The sequence below is a fragment of the Megachile rotundata genome, chromosome 7 (genome assembly GCF_050947335.1).
Source record: "Megachile rotundata isolate GNS110a chromosome 7, iyMegRotu1, whole genome shotgun sequence".
NCBI classification, from domain to species: Eukaryota; Metazoa; Arthropoda; class Insecta; order Hymenoptera; family Megachilidae; genus Megachile; species Megachile rotundata.
In genome coordinates, this window is record NC_134989.1 from 1,901,274 (window position 1) to 1,921,990 (window position 20,717).

At 41.1% G+C, this 20,717-nt stretch overlaps 1 protein-coding gene across 2 annotated transcripts in view; it reads right to left on the minus strand.

Annotated features, from left to right (window-relative positions):
- The window catches only part of LOC143264822 (MICOS complex subunit MIC13 homolog QIL1), a 153,966-nt gene that overhangs the window by 113,736 nt on the left and 19,513 nt on the right, over positions 1–20,717 (minus strand). The gene's annotated exons all lie outside the window — the stretch shown is intronic.

Consider the following 20,717-nt stretch of genomic DNA (forward strand, 5'->3'; position numbering starts at 1 on the left):
GTTCCTTTCCTCCGAGCGTTTCGATGTTGTTTTCCCGGCGGTTTCGATTTTACTCTCCGACACTCCGCGATAAAGTTCAATTTTGGTGGGAAAAAGTGGTTAAAGTGTGATAAATAATGTTGTGAAGTGAGGGGAGACCGTGGGGGAAGTGAGCGATGAAGTTTTGTAAAAATCGATGGTGAAATAATAAATTTATAAATAAAAATCGAAATTTCGGTAATGGCGACCTCCACGCAACGCGAGGGAAAGCATGCGGTGCAAACCCATGAGTAATCGAAAGCGAGGAAACGAGTGTTCGGGTCGACCGCGGAATAAAATAAATATGTGCGCGACTTAAACACGATTATTTTATATATCGCGAGTGAAAATAGTGCAATTTAAGGTTGAAAGTGGCCCTCGAAGAAGGACTTGCGCGAACACGTGGTCGTGCGACATGTGGAAGTTGCGAGAGAAAGTCGCAGAAATTAAATAAATTAATTAATAATGTATATGTCATTAGGGATTTAGAGTGCGGGAAAGGGCGAATGAGGTATATTGAATGCACGCGGTGATTAGTTTTGACTATTTTCGTATTTTCATGATTTGATAGTAAATAAATAATGGCGTCAGTCGAGCATGCTTCGATATATAGTACGAATATAGTAAAGGCCGGTTCGCAAACATCCAACATGGCCGGGGAAGGGTCGCTGCAGGCGCATGGAGAGCGGCCCTTAAGGACGAAGCCTAACGGCGAAGCGAAGGCACGCGACAACAAGCAAGATGGCGGAGGAAGGATCGCCGCAAGCGCATGGAGAGCTGCCCTTAGGGACGAAACCTATGGGTGAAGCGGAGGCACGCGGCAACAAGCAAGATGGCGGTGACATGGTGCGTTTTTCAAATGGTAAGCGGATAGATTGAAGCAAAAAGACGGTGAGGAGGACAAGAGGAAGAGGCAAGACGACACGGAACGAAGTGAAAGAAGGAAGTAATTAATTAGTAGATTAATAAACAAATTAAGTGAATGAGATTAATAATAATAATAATAATAATAATAATAATAATAATAATAATAATAATAATAATAATAATAATAATAATAATAATAATAATAATAATAATAATAAATTAATAATTAACTAATAATTATTTATAAATAGTGAAATGATTAGTAGATTAATAAATAAATAAATAATAAATAATTAACAGATAGGCAACTAATTCGGTGTAGTGTTAGGGAAGTGTTGTGGGAGTGCAGTGAAGTGCTGGGAGTGTTGCGGGTACAGGGGAATATACGTGACCACGTGCGCGAGTGCAGAGGAACAGTGCAAAGCGGGAAAATGGCGGAAAAGTGTTGGAAGAACTACGGAAAACGCTCCAGCACACTGGAAACTCCGAAGACACAACGATGGTGGAGCAAAGGGGCCGCATTGAGAATATCCACCATGACGAATAACGGAACGCTGCAAGCACTTGGAGAGCGGCCCTAAAGGGTGATACGAAAGGATGCAGCAGCAAGCAAGACGGCGAAGGCATGGTGCGCTTTTCAAACGGCAAGAGGAGGGGAAGAAGCAAGAAGACAGCGAGGGGGAGAAGAGGAAGAGCAGGAGTGGAAGAAGCGGAGAAACAAATATAGACACGACCGATCAAACGACTCAAACCCGCAAGGGAGGAAACCGGGGTCAGCCTGGTCATAGCACCATTAGGGGGCACAAAACGGGGACCGACTGAGCGGGGGAGAGGAGGGAGAGAGGTCAAATTGAGCAGAGGATCCTTCTGATCAACTGTTGATTCAACTAGGGACCCAGTCGTCAGCCTGGTCATGGCACCATTAGGGGGCGACAATGGGGACCGAGGGGGATCGGCGGGAGAGAAGAAGGAGAAAACATAAGACACGAACGATCGAACGACTCAAACCTGCAAAGGAGGAAACCGGTGTCAGCCTGGTCATAGCACCATTAGGGGGCACAAAACGGAGACCGACGAAGCGGGGGAGAGGAGGGAGAGAGATCAAATCGAATCGAGCACCCTTCCGATCAACTGTTGATTCAGCAAGGAACCCAGTCGTCAGCCTTGTCATGGCACCATTAGGGGGCGACAACGGGGATCGAGTGGAATCGACAGGAGAGAGGAAGGAGAAATTTTTACCGAGAGCAATGGGCTCATGTAGCGTTGTGGAAGAAGACTGGGGCGTAATAGGAAATGCGGGGAAAATTGGTAAGCGGCGATAACGCAAAGGATTAAAAGGGCGTAAGGGAAGGAGAAACATCACGAAAACGCGATGGAAAGCGATGCGTGGAAATTTAAAAACATGAGCGGAAAATCAGATGTCGGAAATAGCGTAGGATATACAGAGGTAATAGGAGATACTAAGAAGGCAACTTTCTTGTTGGGAGAGGAGGGTGGGGGTGGGGGTGGGGGCGGGGAGCCGAAATTTTCGAAACGCGAGAACAAAATAGGTAATTAGAAAGTGCGATGAATTAAAATTAAGCATAGGAAAGCATATTATGACACTTAGGTGGGAAATGGTGGGGAGAGGTCGCGGTTTTTGCCGTATGTTCGAGCCCACCGGGAGGCGGTGCCGAGGGGGCGTTACAAGGTCAGTTGGAGGTCAGCGCATTTTGCCCGGGAGCCTCCCTTAGATATTGACGCAGTCTTTCGGGCCAAGACCCTTTGGTTGAGAACATCCATTCCCCACACATGGAACACATACGCGAAGGGTAGGGGAGGGGGGCAGTCTTTCTTCCACAACTGCGAGCGATGGCCTAGACCAGGTGGACTATGCTGTATCCGGTAGGGAAGCCTGGCGGGTTGCCGCCACCCACCGCCCTAGTGGCGGGGGCGGGAGACAGTTTTAGTGGGTATGCGTGGAAACCGTCCCTCTTCTAGGGGCACCGGAAGCGAGAGTCCCATTCTATCTGGGCTATCTTCCCAGATGTCCGTTATTGGATTTCTGTCTTCCTAACTCAAAAAAAAAAGTCACTATGTACCGGCTGAGTCGCGCGCGCACTTACTCCCAGTACCGGCTAAATTTTCGCTATTCATTGTGTTGTGCTTATTCCTTTTGTTTCAAAGGAATGTAATTTTATTAATATTTATACTTTATTTTACATTTATTTTATATAATAAAGGGCCGTATAAACTAACATTCATAAAATAAATTCAAGGTAACAGTAATTCAATTTTTCGACAAGCGTTGGCAATCGAAAAGCCTAATAATAGGCTAGCGGTAGATAAAGTGTTAACTGTGGAAACGGAAATATCATTCTCCCTCTATTTATTTAATTCGGCTGTTATTTCGGGGGCTGTTGTCTTCTATTTTTCTTACTGGTTCTTATAATATGTCGATCTTCTGCCGCAGTCGTTTTTCTAGGTCTTCTATATCTTCTTTTAGATGAACAAACACCTGTATCACCGTATCTTTGAATGCTACAGTTGACGCAAGACTTCGAAACTCTTACTTTCTCTGCTATATTCCTTATCGAATATCCCTCTTTAGACAACGTAAGGATTTTGGATCGCATTTCTATGATCAATTCTGCTTTGTTGGTGCTCACGGTGATCTCACAACTATTTAACACTAGATTTACGAACCGAGCCAATTTGACTCATTAAAAATTTGATCACTATATATATATTGTTGGGAAATTCCCAACGACACCCCCAATAAAACAGGGACAAGCGACACCTGGCCGTCTTAACCCTGACCGCCCGGCAATGAGGCCCGACGCGGTGACATCCGGGTTATAAAAACAACCCCGAGGCCCAAGTTTCGCGGGGACTGGGACACCTCGCGGAACGAGAAGAGGTCATTCTGGAAAGAACATTCGGAGCCGTCGCTTCTCCCCCGATAATAATTTGTAGAATATAACGTATTTTTCATAATTGGACTTAGCCTCTGCCGTTTCATTTATTACCTCGTCTTACAATATAAAACTTTAATATTACTTTTTAAAAACATACGTTGGTTTTTAGTTAAGTAATTGGGCAAGGATGAAACCCGAGGATCAAACATTCCCTTGAGCGAATTTGTAGTAACTAAGCTTGCACAGCCATATTTAGACTGTGGACGAAATATTACCAGAGATAATTTTTTTACTAGCATATCACTTGCAAAAAAGTTACTTGCAAAGAAAACTACTTTGGTTGGCACTATACGTGCAAACCGAAAAGAATTACCTAAAATTACGAAAGCCAAGAAAGATAAAATGACACAGTTTTCTACAAAACTGTATAGATCTGAGAAATGTACCCTGACCATTTATAAAAGCTAGCCTAATAAAAAAGTTTTACTACTAAGAAGGAAACATATCGAACCGCGACACACCGATTTTAATGAAACTTATGTGAAAGATAGTTCTCAAGAAAATATTTGACACGTATTTTTTTTTTATCGGCCATCGTTCACATTGAAGGCGTGAAAATAGCTCTCGAAGTTGGGGGTTGGAATCATGTTTTTGGGAATATCTCCGGAATTAAAGAAGATAATTGGATTCTTTTTTTTGTAAATTGTTCGTCTTTAAATAGGGAATTTTTGTGCGTAAACAAATTTCAATAAACTTTATTTGTTTAAATAATATTTTGAAAATTTCACATTTTTGTATAAATTTTTGCACTAAATGTTGATCTATTTTTTTGCAACTTCGTGTACGTAAACTATGGACAAAAATAGAGGATACGTGTTTTTGGAAGTTGTTGTTTGTTGCAATGTTTGTTAGATATATAATTTAAAATCACCTTCTGTGAAGAGGGGCAATCAGCATTTTTATTAAAAATATCATTATTTTTTAAATCTTTTACAATATTTTAAACATTTTATACCTCTTCATATGCCGTTAATTGATTTCTGAACAATTATTGTAAGCGTCGCAGGTATGAGCGTGACGCGGTTATAATCACCGTCGCAAGGAACAGGCTTTTATAGTGAAACGATAGTGAAACAGCGATAGTGAAACGGATTATCACGGAAGATGAAGTTGTCAAATATCAGGAGTACTGTGCGAATACGGTAATAATTGGATCTGTATTTTGTGGTAAATGCAGATTGATTATTTATAGAAATCGACAACCGAGTGATACTGATAGTGATGAGCCAACTGATACTGATGACGTTACAACGGACCAGGATTTCCATGGTCGACCAAGTAACTCTCAAGAAATCTTCGTGGAATTACCCCTTAGAAGAGTTGTTCATACACATGAATATTGTATTTTATGTCAGGCACGAAATTAACTAATCGTGATACCGCTAGTTGCGCGCCTCCAAGCATTTACGCGAAAAAGAATTTGTATATCGAAAGATGATCGGTGTTGCCCCGCACATATAATAACGAAGCGATTTTATAACGATGACCTACGGTTACTGCGTGTACATTCTACATACAGTACTGTTGAGGCGTCGTAACTCAAACCTCGTGTCTGAGTAACGTGGTTCATGTAAAAAAGGACAGGTGTCATTAAAATAAAAAACAACAATAGTTTTGGGTGTAAACCCCGAGGAAAAAGACCTTGCGGCCAAAAAACCTCGTGAAAATCGTGTATTTAACTCTTTTGTGTAAGTGTGAGATGTGTGCGTGCAACTAGGGTGATTGCGCAAAGCGCAAACCCGAAACGGGTCATAAGAATGACCGCGTGCAGAGTCAGAGAGAGTGCGATTGACGCACCCCTCTACGGGCCTTACGGCCGCGTGTGTATAGTCAGAGAGAGTACGATGTACGTACCTCTCTACGGGTCTTACGACCGCGTGTGTGTAGTCAGAGAGAGTACGATGTACGTACCCCTCTACGGGTCTTGCGACCGCGTGTATGTAGTCAGAGAGAGTACGATGTACGTACCCCTCTACGGGTCTTGCGACCGCGTGTTTTTGTTTTATAAATGTTTTTAGGGGGTATGATACCTTACATACCTGATAGCTGAACGGTGTTAGAATTCGTTGCAAAATATATCAATGACTTTTTAAACTGAATTTGAGAAAGCAGAACCACTAGGGCGTAACGCACAAAAAAAACTGACTCGCGTGCATCGCGCGTAGCTAAGCCTCGGTCCCTTTTTCCCCCTCTCCTAGGCGTTGGCGTTGCATCGCCCAGGAAGTGGCGCTAAAATATATTTTCGATGCGTTCAGCTAAAGAACCTCAGGAGAGGCTAGCATAGCCGCGCGGATTTGAAATATTTCCGCGTAACAGTACAGTAGAAGTATCAGATGTTGCCTTATTTCTGGAGCAACTATCGATTAATGTTGATTTGACATTATTTGATAAAATAGCAGACTTCTCTTTAAATGAAGAGCAACTGCTAACATTCCCTAGCTTTAACTGTGAAAACATTAAAAAACTAGTAGATATGTTGGTTAGTATGCGCAATAGTGAATCACGAACTGTATTGCAGGCCCTAACTGTGTTTTTATTCAAATTAAAAAGTGGTGCGCCGAATGCTGTAATTAAAAGTACGTTTGGTTTAGAGTGTGAACAATAAGTGTCGGAATATTTTCACCAAATAGTTACCGCATTTGAAAAGGATGTATTACCCAGCCGCTTTAGAGTACATGTAAAATCGAGGGATGAGCTCGAACGAAATGAAACAGCCTATGTTGCAAAGAAACTGTTTAACATGGAAGAATCAGCACCAGCTATAATATTTGATGGCACATATGTCCGGCACGAAAAAAGTAGAAATAACGAATACCAAAGAAAATCGTACTCCAGACAAAAAAAAACATCTTAGTGAAAACCATTCACTATTTGCACAACAAACGGCTATATTATCGATACAGCAGGTCTGTTTAACGCAAATGTGAATGACGCTACAATACTGAAGCCACTGTTAGAAGATGAAAATGGAATAAAAACACTTTTACGACCGGGTGACTTTTGCATCGTCGATCGCGGATTTTGAGATATTGCGAAATACTTACAAGTGCAAGGTTATAATGTCTTGATGCCGGCGTGCAAATACAATCGACTACAGTTAACGACTCAAGGGACCAATGAATCATGATTCATTACAAAATACGGTGGGTGGTCGAAGTAGTACATGGTGCCATTGCCCAAAAGTACCGTCTATTAAATAACAAAATGGATAACAAACTCCTACCCACTTTAAAATCAATATGCCGGATAGCTTCTTTTTTTAACCGACTTCGAAAAAGGAGGAGGTTACTCAATTCGATCAGTATATTTTTTTTTCTATGTATGTTCGCCGATTACGCCTAACTGGGTGGACCGATCGGAATGAAACCTTTTGCATCTGGTAGGTTCTGACTCCCCATTGGTACCATTATCAAACAATTTTTCATTTTTTAATTGCAAAGTCTTGTTATTGCAAAAAAAACCGGCAACTTTTTTCTTTTTCTATGTATGTTCGCCGATTACGCCTAGCTGGGTGGACCGATCGGAACGAAACCTTTTGCATCTGGTAGGTTCTGACTCCCCATTGGTACCATTATAAAAAAATTTTTCATTTTTAATTGCAAAGTGTTGTTATTGCAAAAAAACCGGCAACTTTTTTCTTTTTCTATGTATGTTCGCCGATTACGCCTAGCTGGATGGTCCGATCGGAACGAAACCTGTTGCATCTGGTAGATTCTGACTCCCCATTGGTACCATTATCAAAAAATTTTTCATTTTTTAATTGCAAAGTGTTATTATTGCAGAAAAACCGGCAACTTTTAAAATAAACTTTTCTCGATTTTAGTGCGCTTTTAATATCTTATCACGGACATGATCCTGAACAATTTTGTTCATATACAAATTTCGCGGAAAGCTTTTATTTTCGAGATATTAGCGAAAAATTGTTATTAACTTTTGAAATCAACTTCGAACGATTTTAATGTCCTTCGAATATGTTGTTAGGGGCGTGGTTCTGGACAACTTTTTCCTCTTGCACAATTGACGGAAAGCTTTTGTTTTCGAGATATTAGCGAAAATTGTTGTTAACTTTTGAAACTAACTTCGAACGATTTTAATGTCCTTCTAATACGTTATTAGTGGCATGATTCTGAACGAGTTTTTCCTTATGCATAATTGACGGAAAACTCTAGTTTTCGTGATATTAGCGAAAAACTATTGTTATTAATATTAGTGGAACGCCCCGTGCTATGCACGGAAAAGACAAGAAAGGGCAATTACAATGCACTGTACCAAAACGCTAACTAAGCTTTATCGCTCTGAGACGCGACCTATACAGCAAGATGAGTTCACGTTGACGTTGGTTTATTATTCCCATTGCTTGGTACAGTCTCCGTATCGTTCTAAAAATGCATCAATTTGATTTGATAGAAAATTTGTTGCGCAGGATCTGCTATTATTTTACGGATACTTTCACCCTTGCGCAGTCCTAAACCGTAAGAGATACACATGTGCAGTAAATTTTTGCAAAGAAAGTTAACAAAGAACAAATAGATGAAGCACCGTCAATCATGATGTAATTAGTTTGTACTTGTCCCTGAAAGAGTGTCCCTGATTTTTTTATCTATGTATGTTCGCCGGTTTTTTCCTAGGTGGGTGATCCGATCGGAACAAAGCCTTTCGCATCTTGTAGAGTCTGACTCCCCATTGGTACCATTACCAAAAATTTTTTCATTTTTTAGTTGAAAAGGATTATTGTTGCAAAAAAAATTGAAAAACGAACATCCATGTTGTCTTTTACTTAATTATGCTCATGGCATTTACGCAGACAAAAAAAAAGCCCAGAAGAACTGTCTCACAGTATCCCATACAATTCTCCCCATTCCACTAAAAAGCGAGAAATAAAATAATTTTCAGAAAAAAAATACACCGACTTCGAAATGCACTAAAAAGTATAAAATAATTTCTATTTCCTAATGAAGTAATTTCTATTTCATTCAATCATGCAATTACGTAACAGATATGAATGAAACCTATTTACTCGTTAGGTAGTATATTAAATACATTTCAACTTTTTCGGAGGCGGCGCAAAATTAAAAATACCTCAGTAAACGTTGCTGTCAATAACCAGTTGATTGTGGTATGGCGTATTGGAAATTAATAAATCCTGAGAAAGAATACGTACCATTATAGATATATCTGGTAATATACGTAAATGTAACGACTGCATCTTCATTTCGCAACGTTTATGATATAAATGAAATTGAATTGACTTCGTTCGCATGTGGAAGCCATGGATCTAAGAATCTATAAACTGAGCCCACGACGCGGGAATTACCAAATTTGCGGCAGATGGGCTCTATCTTTATCGTATATGCGGCGATCGAGTCTTTCCGTCGCATACTCTATGAATCTAGCCCTTTGCGGACTACCGCCACATATATGCGTTCTGCGTAAATCATCAAATTGGCCAAAGAACTCATATATGCATTCCGCGAAAACAACTGATAGAGCCGAGAAACGCGTACATGTGTGCATGCACATAAATCTGTGCATGTACATATAATATGTCCAGAATTTGACTTGGAATGCTATGAACGAAAACCGCGTTAAAGCACAAATATGCGCTGGCAATTTTTAATGACTATCGCGGCAGGAGCTCGGTATTTTTTTTCTGAAAATTATTTTTTACATAATATGTTTGGGAAAAGACTCGAATCAAATCCGGAGATTGCAGATATAATTACCAATTATATGAAAACACGCCGATTTGAAAGTAATGCCTTGCAACAATTAATAGAAACTAATAAATTAAGTCGCCGCAAAAAAACCTTTCGCACCAATGACTACCACTTCCGTAATGGATGTCCTGGCATTAACTGAAAAAGACCTACAGATATTATTTACAGGTAAATGTTAATTCTTATAAACAGGATCCTACCTTGCGGAATTAATGCATAATGAATATTACAATGTTGAATATTATTTACAGGTACATATCAGTTAGCGCAAGCAGTGTGTTATCTTGCAGAATTACTAAATAATAAAAACTCTTTAAACGTAAAGTATTTGGTAGAAAACAAGAACATTATTAGAATGAAGGTGCGCTCACGTCATATTAATCAAAAAACGTACCAATGTTATATAGAATATGTGCCAAATTCTATTAGTTACATGACAGTAACAAGATACACATGTGACTGTGTAACGTCCCTGGGGGAAACCTTTTTTTTTTCTACCACTATCATCACGACAATCTTCTATCCACCGATTAGAATACCCAATTATCGACAGTAGTTGACAATTATCGACAATACATCAAGCATCTATTATCGATTATATTAGATTCGGCGCTATGCTTAGCGCCAAGAAAGGCTAAGACATCGAACGAAAGCTCTCAGCTACTCGTATTTGATTTTGGTCGAATTGCTAACACGCCTTCAGTTTCTCGGAGCTCGCTCTGAGTTACTCCCCTTCATTGAGCGGCTTGGTCACTGAAGCCCGCGTCTTTTGGGTGGCGGTTCAGCAATTACGAGTTCATAATTAGAGTCAATTTTGATTTGCTACCCTGTTGGACGTATATTGTTCATGTGACTCTGAATCGTTGGGTTGTTTTAGCAGCTGGTGAACAACAGACTCCCCAATTAAGCGATCTGGTTTTGGGTATCAGTGTGCGCTCTGACAAAAAGGGCCATGGACAATTAGTTGTCGAGTCAAATTATACAAGAGTAATTATTCCGAGGAAACTCATTAACTTTAGATAAATTTTGGAAGTTGAATTAGTAAAAGAATATTGTTCTGTCTCTAGCGTACATTTCCGTAGTCGACTACACCGCGTTAGATAGTAGATAAATCTGTCTAATTTTGCGAAAGCGTATCCTAATACACTTAGAGAATTTCACTTAGGTCGAATTCCTCGCTGCGGTAGACTATAAAGCGTTAACATTATTAATTTTGTAAAATTTCATTTATATAAATCTAGAAACCGAATTACACTTAGGTAGGATTCATTATAAATTATAAACGTGTTAATCAAGTAAAATCTTGTCATTGCGGTAGCTTCGAACACGAGAATCGAATATATATAAAGTATATCAAATTTAGTTAATATTACGAAAAGCGAAGTTAATTTTATCAGAGATCAGAATTAGATACGGTCCAATATAAAGTACTCGTTAAATTCACGATTATCTATTACATTTGTTTAATTTGTCAAATTCTATTATTTCTATTATTATCACTATATCAAGATCTATTTAATTCTTTGTTCTAATCAATCATTTATAATCTATATACAGGGTGTTCGATAACTGGTGGTACAAGCGAAAAGGGGGTGATTCTACATGAAAAAATAAGTTGAAAATATAGAATAAAAATTTTTCATGTGAGGCTTTGTTTTCGAGAAAATCGACTTTGAATTTTCGCTGGGTACGCGTGCACTTGATCATGTCTCGTTATAACGGATCTCACTTTAGATCATTGTCTCGATTGAAGTTTATGTTGATAAACACTTCCAGTATCACGGAAATGTTTATTGTACCTATCTTATCTTTACCGCTAAACACGATCAGTATCTATCAGTCTGCCATCATGTCTACATACAGCAATCGGGAATATACGGACATGATACTTTCGTTAGGTGCGTGTGATGGAAACGCATCAGCCGCAGCTAATTATTACAGACACCGGTATCACAATCGTCGACATCCTGACAGACGAGTTAATCAAAGAGCAGAACGAACCCTCGGCGAGTATGGTTCTTTTGAACAACTCCGACGACATGGTGGTCGTCGACGACGCGTTAGTGTGAATGTTGAACAGCAAATACTAGAGAACGTGTTGCAAAATCCTGGAATAAGTACAAGAAACCTTTCTTTGCTGTATAATCAATCAAAATAATAAGTTACAGATTCGTAATCAGCACAAAAAAGGCTATAAGAATCACTGAACGAAAATCAAAACGTAAAAAAAAATTAAAATTTGTTGTACAGTGTTATTAGGGTAAAGACAAGTTTCTGCGTAGCAATATTTTTAGAGAAATAATGACTAAAGACTATTATTTTAAATTACTACAAATGCTACATTTCACCGATGATGTCGGTTCTAGCAATGACCGTTTGTACAAAACACGGAACGTCATTGAAATATTACGAAAAACATTTAGTGAATCATTTCAGCCTTACCAACGGCTATGCATTGTTGGATATCGCTTTAGGATAATCAATATTTTTATTTCTTTAGATTAGTCAGTATCTTTATCATTCTAGAATAATCAATATTTTTATGTTCCCAACTAAATCCCGTCATCTTTCCGTACACAATTAGTCACGCGACCCTTAAACCCTTACTCACTGTCTCCTCGATATCTAACAATCCCTATTGGTCCTTTTCGTCATTCCCACCACCTCCAAGATCGAATCCCAAATCCTTAAAAGAACCTCCGAAGCTCCCCAGAACGTCTTTTAACATTATCATCGATATACTAGAGTTTAGACAAAAGTTGAATGGCAGCGTGATTCTAGATCCTAAGTGTTTGTTGTAAATCTAATAAAAAAATCGAAATCTAACAGCATTGACGAAAGTTTACTGTTAAAGGACGGCTTTCTTTTAAGGAATACATCCCATTAAGAAGAAGCAGATTTGGTATAAAATCATTTATTCTGAGCGACTGTGAGACAGGTTTTGTACAAGATTTAATTGTTTATACCTAATCATCCATGGTGAATGCTCAAAATCTGAAGCATTAGTGGAAGTCCTTATGAAGCCTCATCTAGGAAAAAGCCATACCCTTTATGTAGATAATTGGTATTCAAGTCTCACTTTACTTAGGTTTTTACATAATAATTGCACAAAGGCGTGCGGGACCGTGATAAAAAGGAGAAAAGGAATGCCAAAAATTGAAAAAAGATTCAAAAGAGGGGAGGCAATATTTCAATTATCTAATAAGTCTTAAAGTGGTCTTAGTTATCTTAAAGTCTACCACGCATACAGCAGAATTTAAAACGGTAATCAGGACCAAGGAGAAATTGGAAAAAGGATATAAAAATGTAATTGTAACGTCATCAAAATCGGGCAAACTAACTAATGAATTATATAAGTCATTTTTAAAATCAGTGATCCAGCCCTACGTGGGAGATAAAAAATTTCTTTTAATTATTGATTCTTGGGGAGGGCAGACAAATATAGGGTGTTCGGCTACTGGTGGGCATAATTTTAGGGGGTGATTCTGAACGACTTTTTCCTTTATCAAAATGCTGGTTAAAGCTTAGTTTTTGAATTAGTAATGAAAAACATTGACCAATCAGAGCGTCAGAATCCTGTATGGCCGAACATCCTGTATGCAGATGTATGACGATTTGTTTACCACCGATGAAGGCGACTATACCTGCACCGTCAAAGTCGTTCCACCCAAGTGCACGCCGCTGGTCCAGCCCTGTGACATGTACTTTTATCATCAAGTGAAAAACTTCCTAAAAAAAATTCAGAACTGCTATCACCTATTAGTAATGGAACCTGAGCGAGAAATATCAACCAGGAAAGATGCACGAGATGTTTTTCGAAATTATTTTTCATTTGCTTTTATGACAAGTTTTACCATTGTACGGATAATGAGAGGTAAGAAGCTAGTAATATTTTTATACTAATTCTGTTAATCTGATAAATGTTTTATTTATTGGTTCGTTTCACAATTTATTGTTTCCAGGCACGATTAGCTGGCAGTTAAAGAGCTTTTTTCCTACTCTTCTTGCGAAATGCTTTTATTGTTTTGTAATAAATATTATTCTGTACTTGTTAGAGTTTCGCATAGATGAGGTTTACGACATGACGAGGGAAAGCGGTCACTTTTGAACCCTATAATTTAGTATCCGCACCATCTGCGTGCCAGCACTACGATGGTACGTGACAATTTGTAGTTTTTAGCAGATTTATTTATTGCTGCACTAGTCTTTAGAGTTTTTTGCTTCAGTGACACAGGTCATAAATCTCGCAACTTAGAAGGTCAGAGGGCGATCTGGCCCTTAAAGTAACGGTTCTCGCAGACCGGGACCGACGTCACGGAATTTGGGTTTTTCCCAAATTCTCCCCGGAACGCCGTCCTCCCCCGTAGAAACTTCTGTTCCCCTTCCAGAAAAGTACCACGCTAAGGGCGCAATGGAAGGGAGAACAGAGGTGTTGACGAAAGCAGAAATTACCAAAAACGTTAGATACCAACAGAACAGATAGCTCAGTACAGATCAGAAAACAGTGTAGTTAGAAACAGAAATAGCATAGAACAGAATTAATACTTAGAACACTTAGTACTTAGAATATACACGTTAACTCACACACACACACGCACGCACGCACGCACGCACACACACAATGCAAGGGCTTGACCAAACCTTATCAGTACTTATACGAATGATAATGACAAATAAAACTTTTATAAGATTTCTAGTCATTAAAGACATTTCATTTCCAATTTATTTAAACTTGTAGTGTATAGGAAAATATGTAAAGCGCGAACGAATAAAGTAATAACATTCATTGAGAATCATACGTAGAAATCCATTAGAAATCCCTTAGAAATAGTGTAGAATAGGTCGGAATATTATATAGCGTCGCGAATATTCCAAAAATGCGAGCGTTCTAGAAGAATCGAATTGTATCGCGATGTGAGAGTTTGTTGGCCGTGAGTCACGAGCCGCCAACTTAGCGACGAGATTCTTGATAACGCGGCCGCGGGATAGCAGCCGGCGGATATAAAATAGGAGCACGCGACAAGAGCCGACCTATTTGCCAGTTTGGGAGAGAGGACGAGGTAAGGACCATCGGCCGCTCTCGGACTAGACTAGGGACTCCGGCAAGAGAGTTCGGCGACCAGTACCTGGACGCCTGCTTGGAGAGTAGTTAGTAGGAAACTCCGGCAGGAGAGTTCGGCGATAATATCTGAGCGTCTGCCCGGAGAGTAGAAAGAAAGGAAACTCCAGCAGGAGAGTACGGCGATACCCTCCTGGACGCCTGCCTGGAGAATACGGGGAGAGAGAGTACGGGAATTTGTTCCTGAACACTTGGCTGACATGAAGAGTTCGGCGAACATTCCTGGACGCCTGTCGATCGAGAGGGGACAGAGCATCTCTTGGACGCCCCAAGTAGAATACGGGACAGTACGGAAGGATACTCCTGGTCGCCCGTTCGTTATGGAGAGTTCGGAAAAAATACCTGGACGCCATTCGAACGGGAGAGAACAGAGTTACTCCTGGACGCCTGGTTGATTAGAGAGATTGAGAAACGTTTGAAGTAGTCATAATGTTTGAGTTGTGATAGGAAATAAAGAAAATTTGTAACCCCGTTTTCTTGTACAATCTCCTTAACCTTGGAATAAATTCCTACTTTCCAGAGAACCTTTATATACTGCTATTTCCTGTATCAAACTATCCTTACACCGATTAATTATGGCTACAAACTCCATTATGTATCTTTATATATAAAAATAGACATAAAATAAAAAAAAAGTTATTCACCCTCGAACCCGGTTCCTAACGACGAGGAACACCGATCCGTTGCTGCTACGCTACACCCATTACGTATAATCATTTGCTACAGAACTGAATTTAACGAATGAATTGCATCTTCAATTGCAAATATCTAAAAAATTATTGAGTAGCGGCCCCTATAACCATATATCTTCATTAACAGGGAAACTAAATCTACCATCCTACAAAATTTGAACTAAATCTGTGACCCCAAGATCTTGCACTCTCCTTGTTAGACGTGTTTTCAAGTGGCAGTTTTGTGTCGCTGATCTCCAGCGACCAATTTTTGGAGCAAATTTTCTAAAACACTTTGGACTTTTAATTGATCTTAAGCATCGTTGTTTACGTGATGGCATACCACAACTCACTTCATCAAATATTCTTACAGAAACTGCGGCAAATTTATCCTCTGTTAAAAAAGATAATCCGTTCAGCCAAATCTTTTTACAATCTCTTGAAGTGACAAGACCCAGATGTATTAATGTTACTTCAACTCGCCAAGTTCAACATCACATTGTTACGCGAGGTCTTCCAATTGTTGAACGTCTGCATCGTCTTCCTCCAGATAAACTTAAATTATCTAAGACTGAATTTGATGCCATGATAGAACAAGGAATTTGTCGTCCTTCTTGTAGTTAATGGGCAAGTCCTTTGCATATGGTTCCAAAGAAAACAGGTGATTGGAGACCTTGTGGAGATTATCGTCGGCTTAATTCAATCACAATTTGAGATAATTATCCTATTCCACACATTCAAGATTTTTCTTCCCGTCTTCATAGTAAAAAGATGTTTACAACCATTAATCTTGTTAAAGCTTATTATTAAATCCCGGTGACAGAAGAAGATATTCAAAAAACTGCTGTGACAACGCCATTCAGACTCTACAAATTCGTTTTTGTGCCATTTGGTCTTTGAAATGCAGCGCAAACTTTTCAAGGATTCATGAATTTTGTTCTTCGAGAACTTGATTTTGTTTATTGTTATCTGTATGATATTCTTGTTGCATCTCAGAGTTTGAAAGCACATGAAAAGCATCATCGAATTTTACTTCAACGTCTTAAAGATTTTGGAATAACTATAAACATTACAAAAACTGTTTTCAGAAAAACAGAAGTGACTTATCTAGGTTATAAAGTGAACGCTTTTGGAATTACACCTTTACCTAATCGAGTTAAGGCTATTCAGAATTATCGGAAGTCTATAACAGTTGTAGAACTACGTAGTTTTCTTGAAATTATTAATTTCAATCATCGTTTTATTAAAGATGAAATACACATTCAAGCACCCCTCTGTTCATATTTAGCAAAAATTAGGAAAGGTGACAAAATTGCCATTTGTAAGCGTTAATTTGAATGTGTGCGTGTGTGCGTCCGTCGCGTGTTGCGCCGTTAATGAGCGCATGGATTGATTGATTGATTATTGTTATGGGCGTCGACTACTATGGTCATTAGCCCGACGAGCGCATGGACGAACGATCGAAAATGATCGAGATGATTCTGGAAGCGTGGCGCGAGCGGAAAGCGGGACTGTTCTGGAGCCCTCCCGGAAAAAAACAATAGAAAGCTAGGAAATCCAGAATGTTCCATACGCAAAACAATAAAAGGCGCAGAGGCGCGCGCCTCGGGGCATTATGTCGCGTCATTCCTTGCGTGGCAACCGGCGAGTGTGCATCGCCAATGCGCACCGTGCGAGTTTCAAAGTTTTTTGCGACCGTTTATCAGTGTCTTGTCCTTTGCTAAAGTGATTTCTAGCACGAGTTCGATCGTTGATTCTGGGATCCCAGTATTTAGTGGTCGGCGAAAGCGGCCCTTCGCCGTGAAGTCGAAGTCACCTAACCTAGACGCCCACGTGGCTGCCCCGAGCGTGGAGCCCGTTATTTCCGTGGCTGCTTCCCTGCGAGAGCTGACAACTGAGGATAAGTCGTTAAATCTGGAGGAAATTTTTCCCGATAAAGGTGGGCTGGTGGAGTCTGCCACTACTAGCAGTTCGGTGAATCATTCGCTTTTCATCAATCACTCTCCCGCAGGTGCTTTTAGGTTTATTCACCTAACGGTTGGGGAATCGGTATCCCCAACCCCATGTAATAATTTACTCATGCAGAGCTCATTCTCGTCCGATAGCTCTACTGATTCGCAGCCTCGTTCTAAGTCGATTAAATTAATCGACATGCCGGCTAGCCTTCAAGCGAGTGGTACCCCCTCCAAGGAGGAGTTAAGTAGAATTCTTCTCGCGAATCGCGAGAAATTGCCCATATTGGCCGCTGCTAGCAGCGTTTCTTTTAAATTCGAAAACCCTAACCGCGTGGCCCCCGTCAATTCATCGATCAAAATGGACGCCATCCCATGCGTCCCGACAAGTAACCGTTTCAGCGTTCTTGCTGACGCATTCGATTGTTTGGTAGCGAACTCCAGCGCTCCCTTGCAGAATCCGTCCCCAGTCGGTACTATTACCGACGGTCGCGCTAATACCGACACTGACATACCAGCGGCGGAACCCAACAGCCACTCGCGCCGTACCTCGGAGAAAGTCCCACCTATCTATGCCTCCCACTTTTCTTGCTCAGCCTCGGTTTTCGAGAAGCAACTCACGGACTTATGCGGTAAAACCTTTAAACTTAAATTGCTCAAAGAAGGGATTCGCATCCAATTCGATAATCTTGACTCGCATAAAAAAATGATCAACTTCCTTAAAGAAAACAATAAGAATTTCTTTACTTTTACAAGGAATAGCGAGAAGATCCTTAGCGTTGTCCTTCGTGGCGTCCCTGCCACCCCTACGGACGCTGTCTTGTCTGAAATCAAGAACCACGGCTTCTTGCCAGCCTCCATATCACAGATTGGCAAATCGACTTCCAAGCCAATCTTCCGTGTCAACTTCCCTGCTGGTACTAGTCTCTCTCAAGTCAATAAAATTGGCTTCTTGTTTTCAACCAGGGTCGATTGGGACAGATACTATTCCAACAAGAACCACACTCAGTGTTTCCGCTGCCAGGCCTTCGGGCACTCGGCGTCAAAGTGCAACATGCCCCCGAGGTGTGTTAAATGCGGTGCCAAACACCACACTGCGGATTGCTCCAAGACGCCCGATACCCCTGCGAGGTGTGCGAACCGCGACCGGCAGCACACAGCCAATTATTCCGGCTGCCCCTCATTACTAGATTATCTTAGTCGTCGAGACTCCAAGAGACCAAAGCCTCTTGCCCCTCCATCGGCGATTGACTTTCCGGGCCTCAGAAACCGGCAAAATCTGAGTAGCTTGGCCTCCCCTCCTGGCCGTCCCGCCAGGCCATCCCGCCCCATGGGTCCTCTATCATCTGAAGAGCACGCGCCCCGTGCTTTGTCATACGCTGATGCTGCTAGGTATGGGCCACTGCCCCGTATTCAGTCGGCTCCTTCCGATGAGGGGGCTAAGCTCAATGAATTGATGAGCGAATTCCAAGCCCTCCACTCGCTGGTGGATGTTGACCTAATGTTGTCGACCGTCAAAACCCTCAATGCTCGCCTTCGCGGCTGTAATTCTGATGCACAAAAGTTTCAAGTCTTTATCTCGGTTCTTGGTAGCATAAAATAAATATATGGCTTCCTTCCCCAACATTCTTCTTTGGAATATCAGGTCCTTCAAAAGGAACAGAAATGAGCTTCTCCTTCTATCTCGAAGGAGCAACCGGATATTGTGCTGATTACAGAAACTTTTCTGTCTCCCACTGACGTCGTCAGCATCCCAGGCTTCTCCATGATTACACAGGATAGAGTCTCTGGTACTGGAGGTGGGGTTGCTATTCTTCTTAATAAAAATCTCGCTCACTCCGTGATCAACATAAATAGAGTTGACGGGATTGAGTTCTGCGCTGTTAAATTGAGGCATCCAAAATTCTATGTGGGGGTGGCTTACGTCCCTCCCTCCACCACTCTCTCTCCCTCCCATTTGGATAAGCTGATCAGTATTGGTTCTCCATTCGTCATCGGTGGTGACTTTAATGCCAAGCACCGCCATTGGAACAATTCCAGGGCCAACCACAGCGGGAAGACATTATATCATCACTTCTCCAACAACAACTATGACGTGATTTTCCCAAATCATTTCGCCAGGTTGGCCCCTGGTGTGAGCCCCTCTACCTTAGACATCTTTCTGATAGACTCGGACCTTTCTTTCATATGTGACACCCGTGACCTGGGTCCCTCTGACCACTCTCCAGTGGTCCTTGCTGCATCTACGGAGAGCCCCTCCCGTGGGATTGATGTTGAGATTGATTGGGAGAAGTATCGATCTCTGACGGGTAACTTTAACATGCGTTCTGCCTTCGCTGGTCCGCGGGATATCGATGATGTTAACCGGAGCATGGTCACTCTGATGCATTCCGCTAGAAGGACTGTCACCCTGAAAATCGACACAGCTCGCACTCGACACGCGTTTCTTCAAAATGATCCTTATCTCCTCTCGCTCATCAGGAAAAGGACACATCTTAGAAAGCACGCCCAGCGTTTTGGATCCTCCTTTTTACACCCGTTTGCTCGCGACCTTATTGCTTCCATCAAAAGACAAATTTCATATCTTACACATAAGGACTGGATTAATAAACTCAGTTCCTTCAAAAAACCGAACCCTACTTTTTGGCCAGTCTACAAAATTCTTGCCGGTAAATCTACAAGTACTCCGCTTCCCGTCTTGAGTAAGGGTGGCCAGCCTATTTCTAGTGCGCCTGAAAAAGCTGAAATTCTCGCGGACCAGTTTGAGTCAGTCTACATCGAGGCCAGCGCTGCCAGCTCTCCCCTCCAGTCAACGGTCAACGACTTCATCACGGAGTTCTCCAGAAATCAAACCCCCTCCCCAACGTCATAGGTTGATCTAACTCCGAGGGCTGTTGCTGATATTATCTCGGGTTTTAAAAATTCCAAAGCTCCTGAGAAGGATGGAGTTTCTGCTCCTATGCTTAAAAATGCCTCCAAAAAGCTCATCGTACAGATCTTCTACATTTTCCAGTTCTGTCTGATTAACTCCTATTTCTCTGTCGACTGGAAACAGGCGAAGGTTGTCCCCATCCACAAGCCCGGCAAGCCTGCCGACCAGGCTTCGAGCTACAGGCCCATCAGCCTGCTCTCTATTCTCGGGAAGACGCTTGAGATAATCATCTCCCGATCAATCAATAGTCATTTAAAAGATCAAAAAATTCTCATTGACCAACAGTTCGGTTTCAGGAAGTCACATTCAACCCTACACCAGATTACTAGAATCTCCCAACGTATAATTCACGGGTTTAATACTAATAAGTCCTCTGTCATGGTCCTGCTCGACCTGGCAAAGACTTTTGATTCTGTTTGGCACCATGCTCTGATTTTTAAACTTCACTCCCTTAAATTTAACCGGAATCTAATAATGCTCATTT